Below are 17,498 nucleotides of genomic sequence, written 5' to 3'. Positions count from 1 at the left end.
GGAGCCAGGAGAGATAATACAACACAGACTGCACAAGGCAGCAGCAGAGACACCGAAAAAAACCCATTTTTACATTGCAAGCAGCATCAATTCATTGCCCTGTCACTCACTGGTGTCACCTCGTCCCCACTTCACCTTCTCTCCCAATATTGTTCAAGGCAATAGCACAGGGTTCGACGGAGCCGAAGGGGACAGCAGTGCACCAACCCCCCTCTGCTCCCCCACTCTGCCAACACCCCGGGCTGTCCCACGGAGGGATATTGCTCTCCAAAAATCACCCAGGAGCAGAGACCCTCGGGCAGAGCGGGGAAGCCCGAAGGGGTGCAGGGAAGATGCACAGACAGCTTTCAAGAGCTGGAAAAAAATCCTGCAGAGGAAGGAGCTTAAAGAGCTCAGGCTGCTTAGTTTATCAAAAGGACAAGGGAGGTGACTTGATTGCCATGAGTAAGTGCCTTCCGGGGGGAAAATGCAGGCTACTAAAGTATCTTTAATCTAGTGAAGAAAGACAGAACAAGAGGCAGGAGCTGATCGTGTCTGGCTTCAGCTTCCCACTGGAAAAATAAGGCACATGTTTTAGCAGCAGGGCTGAATCACCGTTGGAGTGGACACCAACAAAAATGATGAATTCTGCAGTTTTTAATGGCTTCAAACCCAGGCTGGGTCGGCATCCATAGCCCAGCACCCACCTCTGCCCACTATGCAAAGGTAACCAGGTGAACTAGGAAGGCGTACGACACATAAAACAGCCAGAGCAGATTATTTCCAAATTATTTCACAGCCCCTTTCAAGGCTTGAACTCCAACACAACATATGCCACAACCTGCTGCTCCAGCCCTCACCCAGCAGCCCTAAAAACCAGCTCTGTTCTGCACCACAAACAGCAGAGGGGAAGGATTCACCCCTCCTCAGTTGGGCTGCATGGGTTTGCTCGGGTCCTGCCAGCCTGGAGCATCCAGCTCACGGCAGCATTGATTTGTGTGATCTCCAGGACAACGTGATACAACCCATGCAGAGTCACCGGGGCTCGCTGATGCCTCACGCATAAATCCACCCCTAAAAGTCCAATCCCTTCATCCCATGGTACTCACGGACAGGTTGCAGCTCTCCCTCAGCTCCAGGATTCCCAGCGCTTGGACGTTGTCTGCTGTGTCCATGGCTTTGCTTGTAAGACGTGCGGCGAGAGCTTGGTGACCATGAGAAAGGCAAAACCTGGCTTTCCCCTTCTTGCAGCTTGGGTTTACCATTCCAAATTGGAAAAAACCCCAAACAAACACAACAAATCCAAACAAACAAGGTGGTTCAGAAAGGGAGCAGGTCCACTAAGCCTGGTGCGCTCTCATCTCAGGAGGGCTGGTGGGCACCTTGAGAAGGTCCCACGCAGGAACAGAGACCTGCTTTTGTGGTACTGCAGCCTGCTTCCCAGCTGGTGCCAGTCACCAGCTCAACCCTTGCAGAACCACTCATCTACCAAGGCTCCCATCCCTCTTAAATCCCTTGGCATCGTTAGCACTTGGTAACGAGCTGATCTGCTGTTCTGGGCCAGGTGCAATCATGCACCAGTGCAATTGTGCAGTGGTACAGTAATGCAATCACACAAAATCACAGAATCCCAGCATGGCAGGGGTTGGCAGGGACCTCTGTGGGTCACCCAGCCCAGCCCCCTGCCCAAGCAGGGTCACCCAGAGCAGGCTGCACAGCACCGCGGCCAGGCGGGGCTGGAATATCTCCAGAGAAGGAGACTCCACAGCCTCCCTGGGCAGCCTGGGCCAGGGCTCTGTCACCCTCAGAGGGAAGAAGTTCTTCCTCGGGTTCAGCTGGAGCTTCCTCTGCTCCAGTTTGTGCCCGTTGCCCCTTGTCCTGTCGCTGGGCACCACTGGAAAGAGTCTGGCCCCGTCCTCCTGACCCCCACCTTGCAGATATTTATGGGCATTTCTAAGGTCCCCTCTCAGCCTTCTCTTCTCCAGGCTGAACAAGCCCAGCTCCCTCAGCCTCTCCTCGTAGGAGAGATGCTCCAGTCCCCTCCTCATCCTCGTAGCCCTCCGCTGGACTCTCTCCAGTAGCTCCTCATCTTTCCTGAACTGGGGAGCCCAGCACTGGACACAGCACTGCAGATGGGGCCTCCCCAGGGCAGAGCAGAGGGGGAGGAGAACCTCCCTCGTCCTGCTGCCCACACTCCTCTTGATGCACCCCAGGATCCCATTGGCCTTCTTGGCACCCAGGGCACGCTGCTGGCTCGTGGTCACCTTGCCATCCACCCAGGACACCCAGTCCCTCTCTGCAGAGCTGCTCTCCAGCAGGTCGGCTTCCCCCTGCTCAGGCTTTTCGGGAGTGCCAGGCAGCTAGAGCAGGAGCCATAAATTGTCTGGCTAAAGGACAAGGAAGCGCCGTAGGAGCCATTACCTGCTTGGAAGTCAAGCAGCACGGATCAGAATGGAAATTACTCGGGAGTCTTGGTGGGGCCGGGCAGGGATTGTTCAGGGCTCAGCGATTCCCCCCGCTTCGTCACCGGGTCACTGATTTACTCGCTGCTTTGCTGTTTGTACGGCAGCAAGCCGGGCAGCGAGGGGCACCGGCCCCTGGGAAGGGTCCTGCACGTTTGGAAAAGCAAATTATTGTGGGAAATGGGAAAAGGAGCTGGGGATTGGGGTGGAAGGAGCCGGACCCTCCTGCACGCCCGGTTGCCTGGGTGCTCCCCGGCCACAGCAAGCCAGGATCGGCTTTAAAAGATGACTCCACTCTGGTTTTCCAGCGAAGCTGAAAGGCACACACGTCACCAGGCAGCCCACTCCTCGGGCCCCAGCCCCGCGTCACGGCTCTCATCAAAGTCCCATTTTTAAAGAACAAATCACAGGCCCTGCTTCTGCTGCTGTTCCTTGATTTCTGAGCATGTAGGTGGACGAATTTTCCCAGATTTTCCCCGCACCACAGCGGGTGGTGCCAGGGAGGAGAAAAAGATAAATATATATAAATATATATAAAAGAGCCTGTGAAGTCACTTGGCTCCAGGAGCTCAGGCCTTAAATGCACCACACGGAAATGTCACCGCGTTTGGTACCAGATGCGGAGAGCTGGCAGGGATGCTCTGATGGGACCCGGTGTCAGCTCTGACGTTTGCAGAGCTTCTAGCGATGAAAAGAGGCAGCTGAGCAAAGTCACGAAAGATTTGGAAAAGCAGAAATGCAGCCAGACTCGGGGGGATGCTGGTGTTGCACTGGTCTGCAGGTGGCTGGTGCCAGTGCCATGGGGCTCAGGATGAGCACAGGGGGACAGGGATGGGGACAGGGATGGGGACAGGGATGGGGACGAGGTGTGCACTGAGCAGAAGGGGACAGGGATGGGGACAGGGATGGGGACGAGGTGTGCACTGAGCAGAAGGGTACAGGGATGGGGACAGGGATGGAGACGAGGTGTGCACCTGCCTCCCGGCCAGCCCTGCTCACACCTCGAGGGTGCTGGCAATGGAAGCAGCATCTGGACGAGCTGCAGTCCTTGGGCAAGGGGCTGCTCTGAGCGCATCCGTCCGGGCATGGGGCGTTCCGGGCAGCTGGAAACCAGAGCCTGGCTCTGAGCGCACGGCTGGGAGCTGAGCACGTGGAAAAACCCAGCCCCAAGGGTGCAGAGCAGGGACACGACCCTCCGGCTGCTGAGCAGCCCCCCCTGCTCTCATGCCCCATCCCTGATGGGGACACCCCAAGAGTGTGGAGGCCGTCCGGCATCCCGCATCCCCGGCATCCCCAGCCGAGGAGCGGGAGACGCAAACCGAGGGCCTCGTCCCGCTCTGCAACCTCCTAAATGCTCTGCTAAACCCAGCGTCTTTATTCCTAACCCCCTGCAATCTGTGCAGGGACAAGCAAGTCAGCCTAAGCTGTGCACCAAGCAGACTTCTCGCTTTATATTACCCAAAGGAATGAACCGCTATTATGAAATCATTAAATTAATAACTTGGTAATATAGGCAGATATATAAAACAATCTGTTCCTAGAACAAAAGAAATTACTACGTTCCAAACATTCATAATTTAATTTAACAGTGAATTAAAGCGGCATACATAATTTCACCCTCAAAATGTCAATAGCATTATGTAAATAGAGCCCGGCGTGCCGGTGCTGACGGCGTGTGCCGGCGGTGCACGCGCGGGAGAAGGTGCCCGTCCACAGGGACACGTCCTTTAGCACCAACCACCAATTGGCAGGAATAGATTAGCTGCTCGCCTTTTAATTAAGGATGTCCTAAACACTCAGAGCACCCAGCAGGACGAGAAAGGAGAGCAGGGAGAGGTGGCTTGGTTTGTGCCCGGGTGGGGAGGGCAAGCGAGGGATGGGTTGGAGGCCGGCTGCTCGCAGGGATGCGGGTGCAGCAGCCGGCGGGGATGCTGCGGCTGCCGAGGGTGCAGGGATGGGGCTGGTGCCACAGCCCTGATCCCGCTCGCACCGTGCGATATTTCCATCCAGCCCATGTCGAGCAGCACGGCCCCTGTTACTTTTCAGCTGTGCCAACACGGCTCCTCGGGGGGAAACCGAAGCCCTGAGCCCCGCAGACCCCGCTTCTGCACCTCTCCTGTTCCTGCTCCATCCATCCGGAGGGAAGCAAAATCTGTAACCAGCTGCAGTATTTAAATTCGCCTGACTCCTATCTCGCCTATTCTTTTTTATTTCCATTTGTGCTACCTAATATTTTTCCCTTTTGTTTGAAATTAATTTGCTCTAATTTATGGGAGTGTATTTTGATTGCTTTTGATTAAGTTTAACAAGCAGAAAAAAAGTCTGCCGCATTAGACATCAAAGCAAACAAATCCGTTTTCTAGGCCCGCTTGTGCATAATTAATAAATGCTGTCAGTCCTTGTACAGTAAATATATCTATTATGTTACAATAAAATACGTGTTGTAGTGATTAATACACAAAACCAAAATACGTTTTGGGTAAACCCACAAAAATCTGGGAGTAGAAGTCGCCTGTTTGCATCATATCTGGGATTCGGGGCAACTGTCAGGACCAGAAAATGGGAGCAGCTTTCCTCCGGAGAGGAGAGGCAAAGCTTCTGCTGCGATCTTAGCAGCTGAAATTCCAGCATCGACAGAAATTCTCAGTGATTCCTTTTCAACTGCAATAACTATTAATATTTTTTTAACTTTTAACTAGGGCAGGGCAGACTTTCAGGCTGATTTCTGCTCTAACACCCCCTCCTACGCACAGCCACAGCCACAATTCCGAGGCAGAAACCCTGGTGTGCAACCACCTTTTTCTAGCAAAACCTCCTGCAACCTAGGCTGGGAGCTCGCTCCAGGGAGCGGATCCTAACCCGGCTCCTCCTGGGCAGAGGCATCGGCATGGAGGGCGAGAGGGCTCAGCGGTGCTGGGGAAGATGCTCCTCTTCATTGCCCCACTTCGAGGAGAAGCTGCCCTAAACGCCGGGTTGGGTCCATCACTCCTAAAAAAATTTAGGGGTGGAAGCCTTTGCTAGCAGGTAGCTGTCTCTTACCGCCAGGTTTTATGGGTGGAGGGAGCGGAAAATAGCAAAGATGTGGGGGAATAAATATGTTGAAACAAAGACAACTTCTGGAAAAGAAAAAAAAAGCCCTGGACAGTTGGTGCCACTTCTAAACACATTAAATATTTATGGGCCCTTGCTCATAGCTTCAAATGAGCTGTAAATTGAATGGAGGTTATTTTCTAGGTAATTAAAAACAGAGAGAGAGATGGAGGGGACTGTTTATGGGAAGCCGTAAAACCGCAGCTACCGAGAGTATTACTGCTGTATCCCCTCCGCTGCATCCCGGGCTGTTGCATCCCCCCTCAACTGCATCCCCCTCCCCTGCATCCCCTTTTCCTGCATCCCCCTCCCCTGCATCCCCCTCCCCTGCATGCCCTTTTCCTGCATCCCCCTCCTCTGCATCCCCTTTCCACTGCATCCTTCTCCCCTGCATCCCACTCCCCTGCATCCCCTTTTCCTGCATCCTCCTCCCCTGCATCCCCCTCCCCTGCATCCCACTCCCACTGCATCTCCCTCCACTGCATCCCCCTTCAACTGCATCCCTCTTCCACCGCGTCCCTCTCTGCTGCATCCCAGCCTGTTGCTTCCCACTTCCACTGCATCCCACTCTCAACTGCATCCTCCTCCCCTGCATCCCCCTCCCCTGCATCCCACTCCCACTGCATCCCCCTCCACTGCATCCCCCTTCAACTGCATCCCTCTTCCACCGCATCCCTCTCTGCTGCATCCCAGCCTGTTGCTTCCCACTTCCACTGCATCCCCCTCCCCTGCATCCCCTTTTCCTGCATCCCCCTCCTCTGCATCCCCTTTCTACTGCATCCTCCTCCCCTGCATCCCCCTCCCCTGCATCCCCCTCCACTGCATCCCCCTTCCTCTGCGCCCCGCTCTGCTGCATCCCAGGCCATTGCACCCCAGCTGGCTGCACCCCCTTCATGCGCTGGGCTGACCAAAAGCCAGGACATTTCAAACCCCAAAGCGTTTTCCATGGTCACCCTTCCCCACCCCCCATGCCACGCTTGGTGAGACGAGCTGACAAACTGCTTGGGACCGCCGCTGTGATTTTCCAAGTGACGCCGGAGCATCCAGAGATGGAAACCCAGGGTTCATCCCACCACAGGGCCACAGGTCCGGATGCCATCCGGGGCTGGGCGGCAGCGCAGTGGGGCTGGGGCAGCAGCAGCCCCTGCCGCAGCGGCTGGGGACGGGCTCGCCTCCTCCCAAACTCCTGCTGATTCCAGGGTTCAGCAAAACCCAACAGCCCGGAGACCGCTCTCAGTAACAGCCCCCTTCCATCTCTGCTCAGAGTCGTTAGCATCCCGCTCCGCAGCAGGGCTCTAACTCAGCCCGTTATTAATGTCAGTTCCGCTGCAAACCTCTTCCTGGGCAAATTAATCCTTCAGGGAGCGGAAGGCTCCGGAGCCGTGGATGTCTGTGCGCCAGACGCGCTCCCTGCACCCCGGCCATCGCCAGCTCTCCCCGGTTTGCACCCCCAGCCCAGTCCCTTTGCAGAAAGTCACCCCAGTGGGACTGGGGAGGCTGAGTGGCTTGGGCACGGGGGGCCAGGCTGCACCCACCTGCATGAAGCAGGGGACACACGGCCGAGGAGGGGGACCCAGGGGCCACGGACCCGGCTGGCAGCTGCTGTAAGTCAGCGTGACAGCCCTGGCCTCAGGTCGTGCTGGCCGAGAGCCTGGCCTTCCTCCCCGCTGAGCTCTTCTTCCTCCAGGTCACGCGTTCCCAGCACCTCCCCAGTGCCCGGCCAGCCTCCGCACGCCCGCAGCGCATCTGCTGCTGCTGAATTTAGAGGAGCTGCCGATAACCGGTTTTCCTTTTTCTGCTGCTTTTTGCCCCGTTTGGCCGGCACTGCGGTTTTCTCCTCGTTTTGCTCTGATGTGAGCATAATAAGTTGCAGCCCTTCCGTCCCTGCCGAGAAACCCCAGAGCACAGCAGAAACAAAACCAAGTCCCCAGGCTGAGCAGAAGCAGCTCCATGTCACGTTCTCCAGCTGCATCACGCTGGGGTTTGGACACGATGTTGTGGAGGCAGGACAGGGTCCATCCCCAGAGGCAGGAGGAGGGGAGGGGGCTTGAGGGAGGGAAGGGATAAGGACCAGATATCCTGATCCGAGGATTCATCCCCAGCCAGGGAAAGACCTGGTGGCACCAATGGATCCATCTCAGCATCTTTCTGGAGCTGCCCCGGTCGCTGCTGAGCCACCGGCACAGCCGCAGTTGCCTCCAGAGCAAAGGCAGAGGCTGGTGGCAGTGGTCCCTGGCTTCCAGCCCCCTTCCAGCTGGGGGGACCCCAAAGCCCTGCCAAAAGCGGGAGGGACCTTCCAAGCTTCCCACCCACGCACTCGGAGGCAGGGCTCCTGCGCTTGGCATTTGCTTCTCTCTCTACACAGCTCAGCAGATGGTCAATCCCTTCCAAACCATCCACGCAATCCCTCCGGGGTCCCGACCCCACAGATTGAGGCCTCATCTGGAGCAGTCTGTCCAGTTCTGGCCTCCCCAGTTCCAGAAAGATGAAGAGCTACTGGAGAGAGTCCAGTGGAGGGCTACGAGGATGAAGAGGGGACTGGAGCATCTCTCCTACAAGGAGAGGCTGAGGGAGCTGGGCTTGTTCAGCCTGGAGAAGAGAAGGCTGAGAGGGGACCTTAGAAATGCGGATAAATATCTGCAGGGTGGGGGTCAGGAGGACGGGGCCAGACTCTTTCCAGTGGTGCCCAGCGACAGGACACGGGGCAACGGGCACAAACTGGAGCAGAGGAAGCTCCAGCTGAACCCGAGGAAGAACTTCTTCCCTCTGAGGGTGACAGAGCCCTGGCCCAGGCTGCCCAGGGAGGCTGTGGAGTCTCCTTCTCTGGAGATATTCAAGACCCACCTGGACAAGGTCCTCTACAGCCTACTGTAGGTGACCCTGCTTTGGCAGGAGGGTTGGATTAGATGACCCACAGAGGTCCCTGCCAAACCCTGCCATGCTGGGATTCTGTGATTCTTGCCTGCCAAGGGGTTTATTCGCCGTCCTCAGCCCAGTGGCTGCAGGACAGGGCGGCGGGCGAAGGGGAAGCCACGCGTCTCTTCACCTTTCAGCAGCAGGACAGGAATTTGGGAAGGCAGCGGCTTCGCCCCTGCGGTTGCACGGGGGTTGCTTGGGATCAACCACGGCTGCCGCATCCTGCCAGCTCGGAGGAAGGGGGCTGCGGACCCCCGGCCGGGGGCTGAGGACCCACGCAATGACTTTTTACCTCTTATTAACGCAGGGAAACAGAGGGGGAACAAGGGCAATTAGAGAGAAAGAACGAAAGAGGGAATGGAGGAGAAAGGAGGGAAGGAAGGGAGATTAACAAACAAACAAAAATCCCCAAATCCATCAGAGCGGAGGCTACAAAACAAATTAAAGTTGTTATGGCAACTGGTGTGTGTGGGCAGCAACACACATCTCCGAACGCACGGAATTAAAACAAGCGTCATGTTCAGCAGCTAATTAAATACCGCCGGCCACGCTGGCTGCCTCGCGGCACGGCCGGCTCGCCGGGACCCCTCCGCGCTGCAGCTGGGCTCTGCTCACCCCTGGGCGCGCGTGATGGCTTCCAGACACCCGCCCTGCCGGGGTGAGCTGCGGGTTTGCTGCCTAAAAAGCTCGGCTGGTGGTGGGGTCAGGCAAGGTGAGCAACGTCTGTGCACTGGCACCTTGCTGGGTGCCCGCTGGGGACCCCTATGGTGCCCCCCAGCATCGCCCGGGCATGGGGAGGGTTTGGGAGCCACGGCAGCCCTGGGTGGGAAACGCCAAGGCTTAGCAACCCCACGCCTCCCCCTTCCCCGCACCCTTGATTTTCTCCAAAAATGACCACGCAAGGTCACCGAAAGGACCCCGAGGCTGCAGAGCCCGATGGAAACAGCGAAGCCCTTGTTCCTGCCGTGCCCCCCCCTGGGGTTTGGCCCCCTCGTCTGCACAACAAGCCGGGGGGCAGCTGCTCTGCAGAATGCTGCCTTTATGCAGCGAGCTCTGGGAATGGGGATTTCAGGGGCCGGAGCACCCAGCTCCATTTATCAGCACCCAAGAAAAGCGGGGCTGCTACCGAGACACCTTAACCAGTCCACTGCCAGCCTCACACCTCACACCTTCACCAGTTCACTCCCAGTTTTCCCTCCCTGGGAGCACTGGAGAGCAGCCCCCGCTCCTCCAAGGAGAGGCCATGGCGAGCATGGGTGATGCTTTTAGGGGCACCCAGTTTTCTCTCCGGCAAGGTCCACCGACAGCTTTGCCGTGCGGGCGAGGGGGGTTCGGATCCGCGCTGCAGCCACCTGTGACTTCCCGGCTCTCTGCTTAATCCTCCTTGACATCCCAGTTGCTGCCGCTTCGATAATGAATATACAGCCAGGGAATCAGAATAGCCTGCGCTCGGTTTTATTTTACCCACTGAGCCTAATTAACGTATGCAAAGATGCGGCACTCGAGCGCGCGTCGAGGAATAATTCAGGAGGACGCGGCCGGGCAGGAGGGAGCCGGGCGGGTGCTGAGCAGCTTTGCTCCCGCGCGCGCCTTGCCCTGGCTTTGGCCGTAAGAGCAAAACCTTGCAGCCACTGACTGCAGGGGCTTGAAAGAGCTACTCCAAATTTTACAGCCCTTTAAAATCCACCAGCTAAACCCAAGGAATTCCTTCACTGAGCCAGCCTGCGCTTGTCCCACCTACCACCCCGGGGCAACACGCCGCGTATCACAGCTGTTGGAGGATTATGACAAGGGCATTTCAGAATTTGCTTTATACAACCCTATGTAAAGCCCACGAGCTTCTTCTCATGCCTATGCGCATCTTCCCAAGGCCAAAGGTTAAACAAAAGAGCTTTGGCTGCTGTAATTTTTCCTGGTAGAAGACGAGGGTTAGCTCTTTCAACAGAGTCACCAGAAGGGCAGTTTTACCGGGGTTTAAATCCTCTCTTCTTCTGTGGAAGATCTGGTCAGCCCCGCAAAGTTACGGCTACTGGGAGAGGAGGAGATGAAGCATCATCTCCCGTGGAAGGTTTGGTCCATCCCGCAAAGTTATGGCTACTGGGAGAGGAGGAGATGAAGCATCATCTCCCGTGGAAGGTTTGGTCCATCCCGCAAAGTTACGACTATTGGGAGAGGAGGAGATGAAGCATCAGAGGTGTTTCCTCTTCAACCTCAGGAGGCTGGGAAGCCTCGCATCCCCGCTTCCCCCGTTTTTTACCCCCATTACCTGGTTTTGCAGGACTCAGAGCTGCCCGGGAGCTGACATGGGCCGCCCTCCCAGCAGGGACCCCCTGACCACCGCCTTCTTCCCGTAAACCACTCCAGTAAACAACAGCTCATCATAGAAAGTTATTAAAACCAATTTTCTAGAAAGTGCTTTTTCCCCCCAAGTTGGATGCTACCTTCGTTATGTACATTTATATTTTTGGCACAAAGAGAAGCTATTTTTAAAAATATCTCCAAAAACGCTGCTTCTTCCATTTTCTTTTTCTTCGTGCTCCCACCGGCCGGCATTCCCTGAAGGAGCGCAGGGAGTTTCCACTGCCTGCAAAGCCTGCCTGCAGAAAGCTGCCCCGACCAGACCTCCCACCAGCGCTGAGCTCGACTCACGGCAGCGAGCGACTGAGCATAGGTGAGTGCCCCTGGGAGGAGCAGGAAAACACCCCGGCAAGCCGGGGTGCTGCAGGCGAAACCATCCGTGGGCACCAGCTTCCCGTCCCCTCGCCCCTGCCCTGTCCCCAGGGCCCCTCGCCGCTCCCCGGTGCCGGGGCACGGAGCCGTTGGCTGCTCCTTCGATGGCCGGGAGCGAAGAGCTTGGCAATTTATGCACGGCATTAAGCAAGATGCTTTGGTCTCCAACTAGGTTAAATTGCTTTCTATATTTAAATTGCCTGCTAGCTGGTCGGATGCGAGGCACAGCTGTGAAACGGAGACTTCCATCCAGTAAAGAGAGGAGGCAATCCTAATGGATTAATCACAGAATCACAGAATCACAGAATGGTAGAGGTTGGCAGGGACCTCTGTGGGTCATCCAGTCCAACCCCCTGCCCAAGTAGGGTCACCTACAATAGGTTGTAGAGGACCTTGTCCAGGTAGGGCTTGAATATCCCCAGAGAAGGAGACTCCACAGCCTCCCTGGGCAGCCTGGGCCAGGGCTCCGTCACCTCAGAGGGAAGAAGTTCTTCCTCGGGTTCAGCTGGAGCTTCCTCTGCTTCAGTTTGTGCCCGTTGCCCCTTGTCCTGTTGCTGGGCACCACTGGAAAGCGTCTGGCCCCGTCCTCCTGACCCCCACCCTGCAGATATTTATGGGCATTTCTAAGGTCCCCTCTCAGCCTTCTCTTCTCCAGGCTGAACAAGCCCAGCTCCCTCAGCCTTTCCTCGTAGGGGAGATGCTCCAGTCCCCTCACCATCCTCGTAGCCCTGCGCTGGACTCTCTCCAGTAGCTCCTCATCTTTCTTGAACTGGGGAGCCCAGAACTGGACTAATTATCCGTGATAATTAGACGATTTGCGGCAACTTTGACACCGCTCTCGCAGGAGCGCTGGGCGCGAGGAGCCGCTGTGAAGGGCGATGCGTCGGCTCTGGGTGCCAGCCCTGGGTGAAAGGCAGCAGCCACCCTTGCACGCCGATGCTCACGGGTGCCAGCCCTGCCTTGACGCTCCCCCTGCTCCCCTGAAGCCGCAAACGAGCCCGCACGAACTCCGCGTCTCGCAGCACGGTGCTCCGCGTGCCGCTGCCCAGAGCGAGCCCCAGCGCAGCGCTGTCTCCGGGCGATGGCCTTGATGGTGGCACCCGGGCTCTGCCAGGCCTGCTAAGAAACACAGAACTCTCTTTTCCCTCCCCTACCGAGCCGCAGTGCACAGGAGTGTAAGTGCCAAGCTGTACCCTGTAACTCTAGAGCAAGAATTAAATGCAATTTATTCCCCGGCTCCTTCATCGAAGGACAGGGAGGCTCTCTCTGGGAAAGCTTTAGAGGTTTTCTTCAATTATTGTTTTATGCCAGATCCAAAAAAAAAATAAATTGTGTTTTCAGCACTTTCTCATATCAAGGAAGTAATTGAGTCAAAATGAAGAAGAAATTATCTATGAAGTTAATTATCTAGCAGACATGTTTTACACTCCGTCATTTTTCACTGCTATGCAGTAACTGGAAGCACAGGCATTTTTCTTTCCTGTAATTAATGTACTCGGAATGTGCTGGAGAAAGTATCAGGGGTGAGTTTTTGGTCGGAGGAGCACGCATTGGAGGTGAGTTCTTAGCCACCCGAGCAGAGAGGGGACAGGGACACCGGGAGAGCGGAGCGAGCCGAGCTGGGCGGTTTCCAAGCCTGGCTTGGCCAACCCCTGCACCCGGGCAGGGGGACGAGATGGCCCCAAACCTTGGGCTGGGAGCTGCCCGAGGGGCCAGCACAGGGACCGCTGCTCCGACCGGGAGCTTCCCCGCGCCAGGAAAAAGGAAACGTGGAGCTCCTGCCAGCCCGATGCCGCCAGCGCTTGGGTTTCCACACGCCGGAGCAGCGGTTTTCTTCCTGGCAGCTGTGTGTGCCTGGTAACTGCTCTGGGCTTCCAGCGAGCAGAAGGGGCTGCTGTCACCGCTCCAGAGTTTCCAAGCATCTTGCCGAGTTAGAAGGACGCAAGCAGCCTCCTCGATGCTTTCCCTCCCTGCGGCCAGTTTCCACCGCGGGGATTTTTCCAGCGCTGATGAAGGGACCCATTCAGCCCCGTCCTCGGGTGGGAGATGCTCTCGCCAGCCCCAGGGGCTCTGCCCTGCCCGGACCCCCGGCAGGCACCGCGCGAGGGACTCAGCGCCGCTGCTGCCCGGCGCAGCGAGCACCCAGCTCATGCAGAGCAGCACCTACTCTGCAATCCCCTTTCTCCAGCTTGGCCCACCCCTCAACAGCAGAGCAGAAGCACAAGCCCAGGGCAGAGCTTTGCCACGTCCGATGCTCCGTGCCCAGCACAGAGACCCTCAGTAAATCCAGCGTGTGTCTGTTCACAGCAGGAAAGCAAACACAGGCAAGGGTGCTAGCGAGCTTTGCTTTTCCGAAGCCCCTTTGCTTCCACGTTGCTTTTCCGAAGCCCCTTTGCTTCCACATTGCTTTTCTGAAGCCCCTTTGCTTCCACATTGCTTTTCCAAAGCCCCTTTAGGCTTGGGAAGCTCCCCAAGGGAAGGGAGCACTCTCCTCTTTTTGGCTCTGGTCGGGCTGCCTGGGTACCAGCATGGCGAAGGGGCTGGGATGGTGACTTGCTGTGGGAGAACATGGCTACAAGTGAGTGAAATCTGCTTTAAAATAAAAAAATCACCTGCCATAAGGTCTCACAGTGGAGATGTGACATGTCCCTCCATCCACCGCCGGCTCAGAGCCACCCGCTCTGCCCCGCGCTGGGTAGCCCGGGCAGCTGTCCCAGCGCTGGGCTTCTGCTCCAGCTGTGGATTTTGTTTCTGGCAATAAGGCAGGTTTGGAAATCACCTCTGTGCAGAGGCTGCTGCGTCCCTCGAGCAGCTCTGCGGTCTCCAGGGGACCTCCCGCCGCAGCCGCACGGCAGCAGGATCACCCTGCAGGGACCTACCCAGGTGCTCACCTGCACCTTTTCACGCTGGAGCTGGGAACTTCCTCGCCATCCCTGCTGACATCCCTTCCCAAAAAATATTCGAAAGGGAAAAGCCTGGAGTGAGCCGGGAAGATTGCCTCCCTCCAGAGAGACAGAGCTGTGACCCCTGGCAGCGACGCACGGCTGGTGTCTCCCACTGCCTTTCTCCTTGAGTTAATTCATTGTTCATTTGCTGTGGTAATTATATTAGGGAAGTGTAATGCAGGACACAGAAGTCCCTTGGAGGCTGCTAATTGTTGCTGGAACGAGGCCATTCGGGCGGTAATTGAGAGAAACGCGGCCGATCCCACAGCCGGGCTCCCCACGGGAGCCGCTGCGGCTGAGCCCCACGCCAGCGTCGCAGCCGCCGGCTCCTTAGCCACCTCCCTCATCGCCTGGCCAGAGCAGGGGCTGTCACCAGAATAAAGCATTTAATTTCCATAACCAGCAGTGGTAGAGCTCACTCATGCTCATGAGAAAAAAAAGATGTTTTTATACGTACATGTAAAGAAACACTGGGGTCTTCTTGGTCACCCCCCCAAGCACTTCTACTCCTGGGACAGTGGCTGCAGCTGGATGAGCCCAAACCCCCTTTTGCCTCCCTGGTGTCCCCAGCCCTGGCAGCCCTGGGACACGGCTTGTGGGGCAGAGCCCCCCTGTGCCACCCCCCAAAGCACCTCTCCAGCTGCTCCCCTGGATTGAAGCCGAGGGTTCTGGTTTTCCTGCTGCATGGCATCCCGCTCCCCTCAATCCTTTAAATCTCACGGGGTCATCTGAGGCTCCAGGACCTGTGAGAGTCTCCAGAGCTTCACTTACGATGTTAACGATAAGAAAATAAATCAATTCTGCTTTCCTCTCCTTGTCAGAGACCTCACCAAGCCTCCTGCCGGCTTCCTCCTCTGCTGAGATCATCCCGGATAACGCTGCTGGGTGATATGAGGAGATGGTTGGTGCCTCACTGGAATTGCTCCTGTTTAACAAAAGGGACCGGTGTCCTATGTCCTCCTCTTTTCCTCCCTGCTGGAACAACATCAAGTCAACTTCTGGTCTTGAGGATCAAGAGGTTCCTACACTCGAGCATCCCAGCTCCAGGCACATCCCCATCCCCGCCTCGCAGCTCCGCTCGCTGCCACATGGCCGGCAAGAGGCTGGGTTTACGCCTTTAAAATTAAACACAGCAAAATGCCGGGGGAAAAAAAAGTATTTCTTGTGAAGTGAAGCAGCTCGGGAAAGTTGACGCTGCAAAAGTATCTGCTTGAGAGAAACCTGGGGGTGTCGGGAGTGCCCCGAGGTGAGAACGTCGTTAACGCAGGATTAAGCAGAGGGAGGAGGAAAATGACACCTGAGCCATCATGCTGGCCTGGGTGCTTATTAAAGCCAAAAGGAGAACATAAACTAATTACAGAGGGCAAAGGTGCCATCCTAGCTGTTTTTAATCACCTCTCATGCTGGAAGAGTGTTTCTGTGCCACTGCAGCTGCCCTCGCCACAAGAGACAGGTCCAAATCCAACGGGTTGCACCACGGGTGAGCAAACCCCAAGCCAGCCCACCAAGAACCTCGCTCTCAGAGAAATGAACTGCCCTTAATCCCTTTTTTTTTGTTTGTTTTTGCCTTCTGTAAGCAGGTCAGAGCGCAGGGAGAGCCACGGCAAGAGGATGGGCACGGGTGAGGGGCACGGCGGAGTCGGGCAGGGAAGGGACGGGTGCCCACCAGCTGCACGTCCGACGAGTGGCTTTGAGGATTCCCCAGGACTCAGGAAGCCGTGGCAGACACCTCCTTGCAACATCTTGCTTGTGTATCTGGGTTTGCAGAGGAAAAAAAGAGAAGGAGAATCCCCTGTTCGCAGGCAGTCCTGGGCACAGCCCTCAGGTAGGTGCAGGTCCTGCAGCCGCTGGACCCCGCGCTCAGCTGGGGCGTCTGGAAGCCACCGGGTCCGTAGGGCTGCGTGGGGCCGTGCCCACTGGATTTTGCAGGCTGGTTTCTCTTTCTCCAGTCACGCTGAAGCTGCAACCAGCCAAAACCCACCAGAGCACCTCCACTGCCCACCCGCCGGTGCCTGGCACGCAGGACCCATCCCTGCTGCATGGTTTGCACGGACGAGGGTTGCAGCGGTTTGGGGCAGGACGGTCCCTGCTGCCGTTTGCAGCGCAGCCCCCAGAAGGTCTCCAACCACCCCCTCCAGCATTTGGGGTCTCTCCAAATCCAGACGAGGTGAGGCTTGGCTCCGGCTGGGAGGGTCTGGAGATCCCCGGCCCCACACGGCTCCGTTCGCGCTGCTCCTCGAGAAGGACCCTTCCAAAAACAACGCCATGCAAATGAAATCCTCGTGCACATCAGGCAGCAGGGACGGCAGCCATTGAGCGCGCTGCATTACCTCCACCACATCCTCCAGAAGAATTTCCCACAGCCTCCTTGGGCCGCTTCACGAGCAGAGAGCATCTCGTCCTCTCACCCTCCTTCCAGGAAAGGCTTTGTGTTTGGAGAGGAAGACTTCGCGAGGCTCTGGGAGGATAACCCGCCAGGATTTGGCATCTCCAACTTGGTGTCCCCAGCCCGAGGATCAGCATCTCCACCTTGCAGAGCTTTGCTTTCCGCAGCTCGAGGTACGAGGCGCCTGGATGAAGGCAGCAGGCTTATCAGCACGGCCAAAGCCTTCATCCCGAATGTACGAACACTCTGCAGCTCCAGCACGATCGCCGTGCCCAGGACCCAGCCGGGGGGTACGGCTGGGATCTGGGGTGCTCCAGGCACGGCAGCTCCCCAGCCCTGCTCTGCCTCTCACCCCACCGACATGTCAGCGGGGGCTCGGGGAGGGCACTTGGCTTTCTGCTGATGCCTCCTTCACTGGAAGAGCCGAGGAGCTCTGGGGAGCGGGCTGGGTGTCTCCGGCAGGCGCAGGTGCCCAGTGGGCAGCAGACGTGGCATCAGCTACCAGGTGGAGACACTTCTCCCTGACCTTTCCTAGGAAAGAAGTTCCCACTCCCTTTGGAAAAGCCCTGGGAGTTTCTAGCCTGCTGGGGGGACAAGGAAATCAAACTATCACCAAGAAAGGCAATCTACGCCATATTTTACAGCCCCTTTCCTACAGAAACACGGTGCCGGTGCTGAGGGGGTCCACGCGCCTCTGTCAGAAGTTCAAACCCAGGGCTGAAGCGGAAGGATGGGCTGGGAGCAGCCGGGCTTTCGGCTCACCCCACGCAGGAGGGACCCCAAAGCACACGGGAGAGCCCCTGGAACACCCCCCTCCAGCCCTAGATGCTTTTTTCGGTGCCAGACTGCTCAGCACATCGGCGCCCGGTTTCCGAGCTGTCGTTTTCCCGGCTGTTAGAGGAGAAAATACGGCAAAGAGCAGCCTGGGCTTGCAAGGCGACTCCGGCCAGAGACGCGACATGTTTATTTTCCCCGTTCCAACCTCCACAT

Source organism: Opisthocomus hoazin, chromosome 28 (assembly GCF_030867145.1).
Source record: "Opisthocomus hoazin isolate bOpiHoa1 chromosome 28, bOpiHoa1.hap1, whole genome shotgun sequence".
Taxonomy (NCBI): domain Eukaryota; kingdom Metazoa; phylum Chordata; class Aves; order Opisthocomiformes; family Opisthocomidae; genus Opisthocomus; species Opisthocomus hoazin.
Note: the sequence above shows the minus strand (reverse complement) of the source record.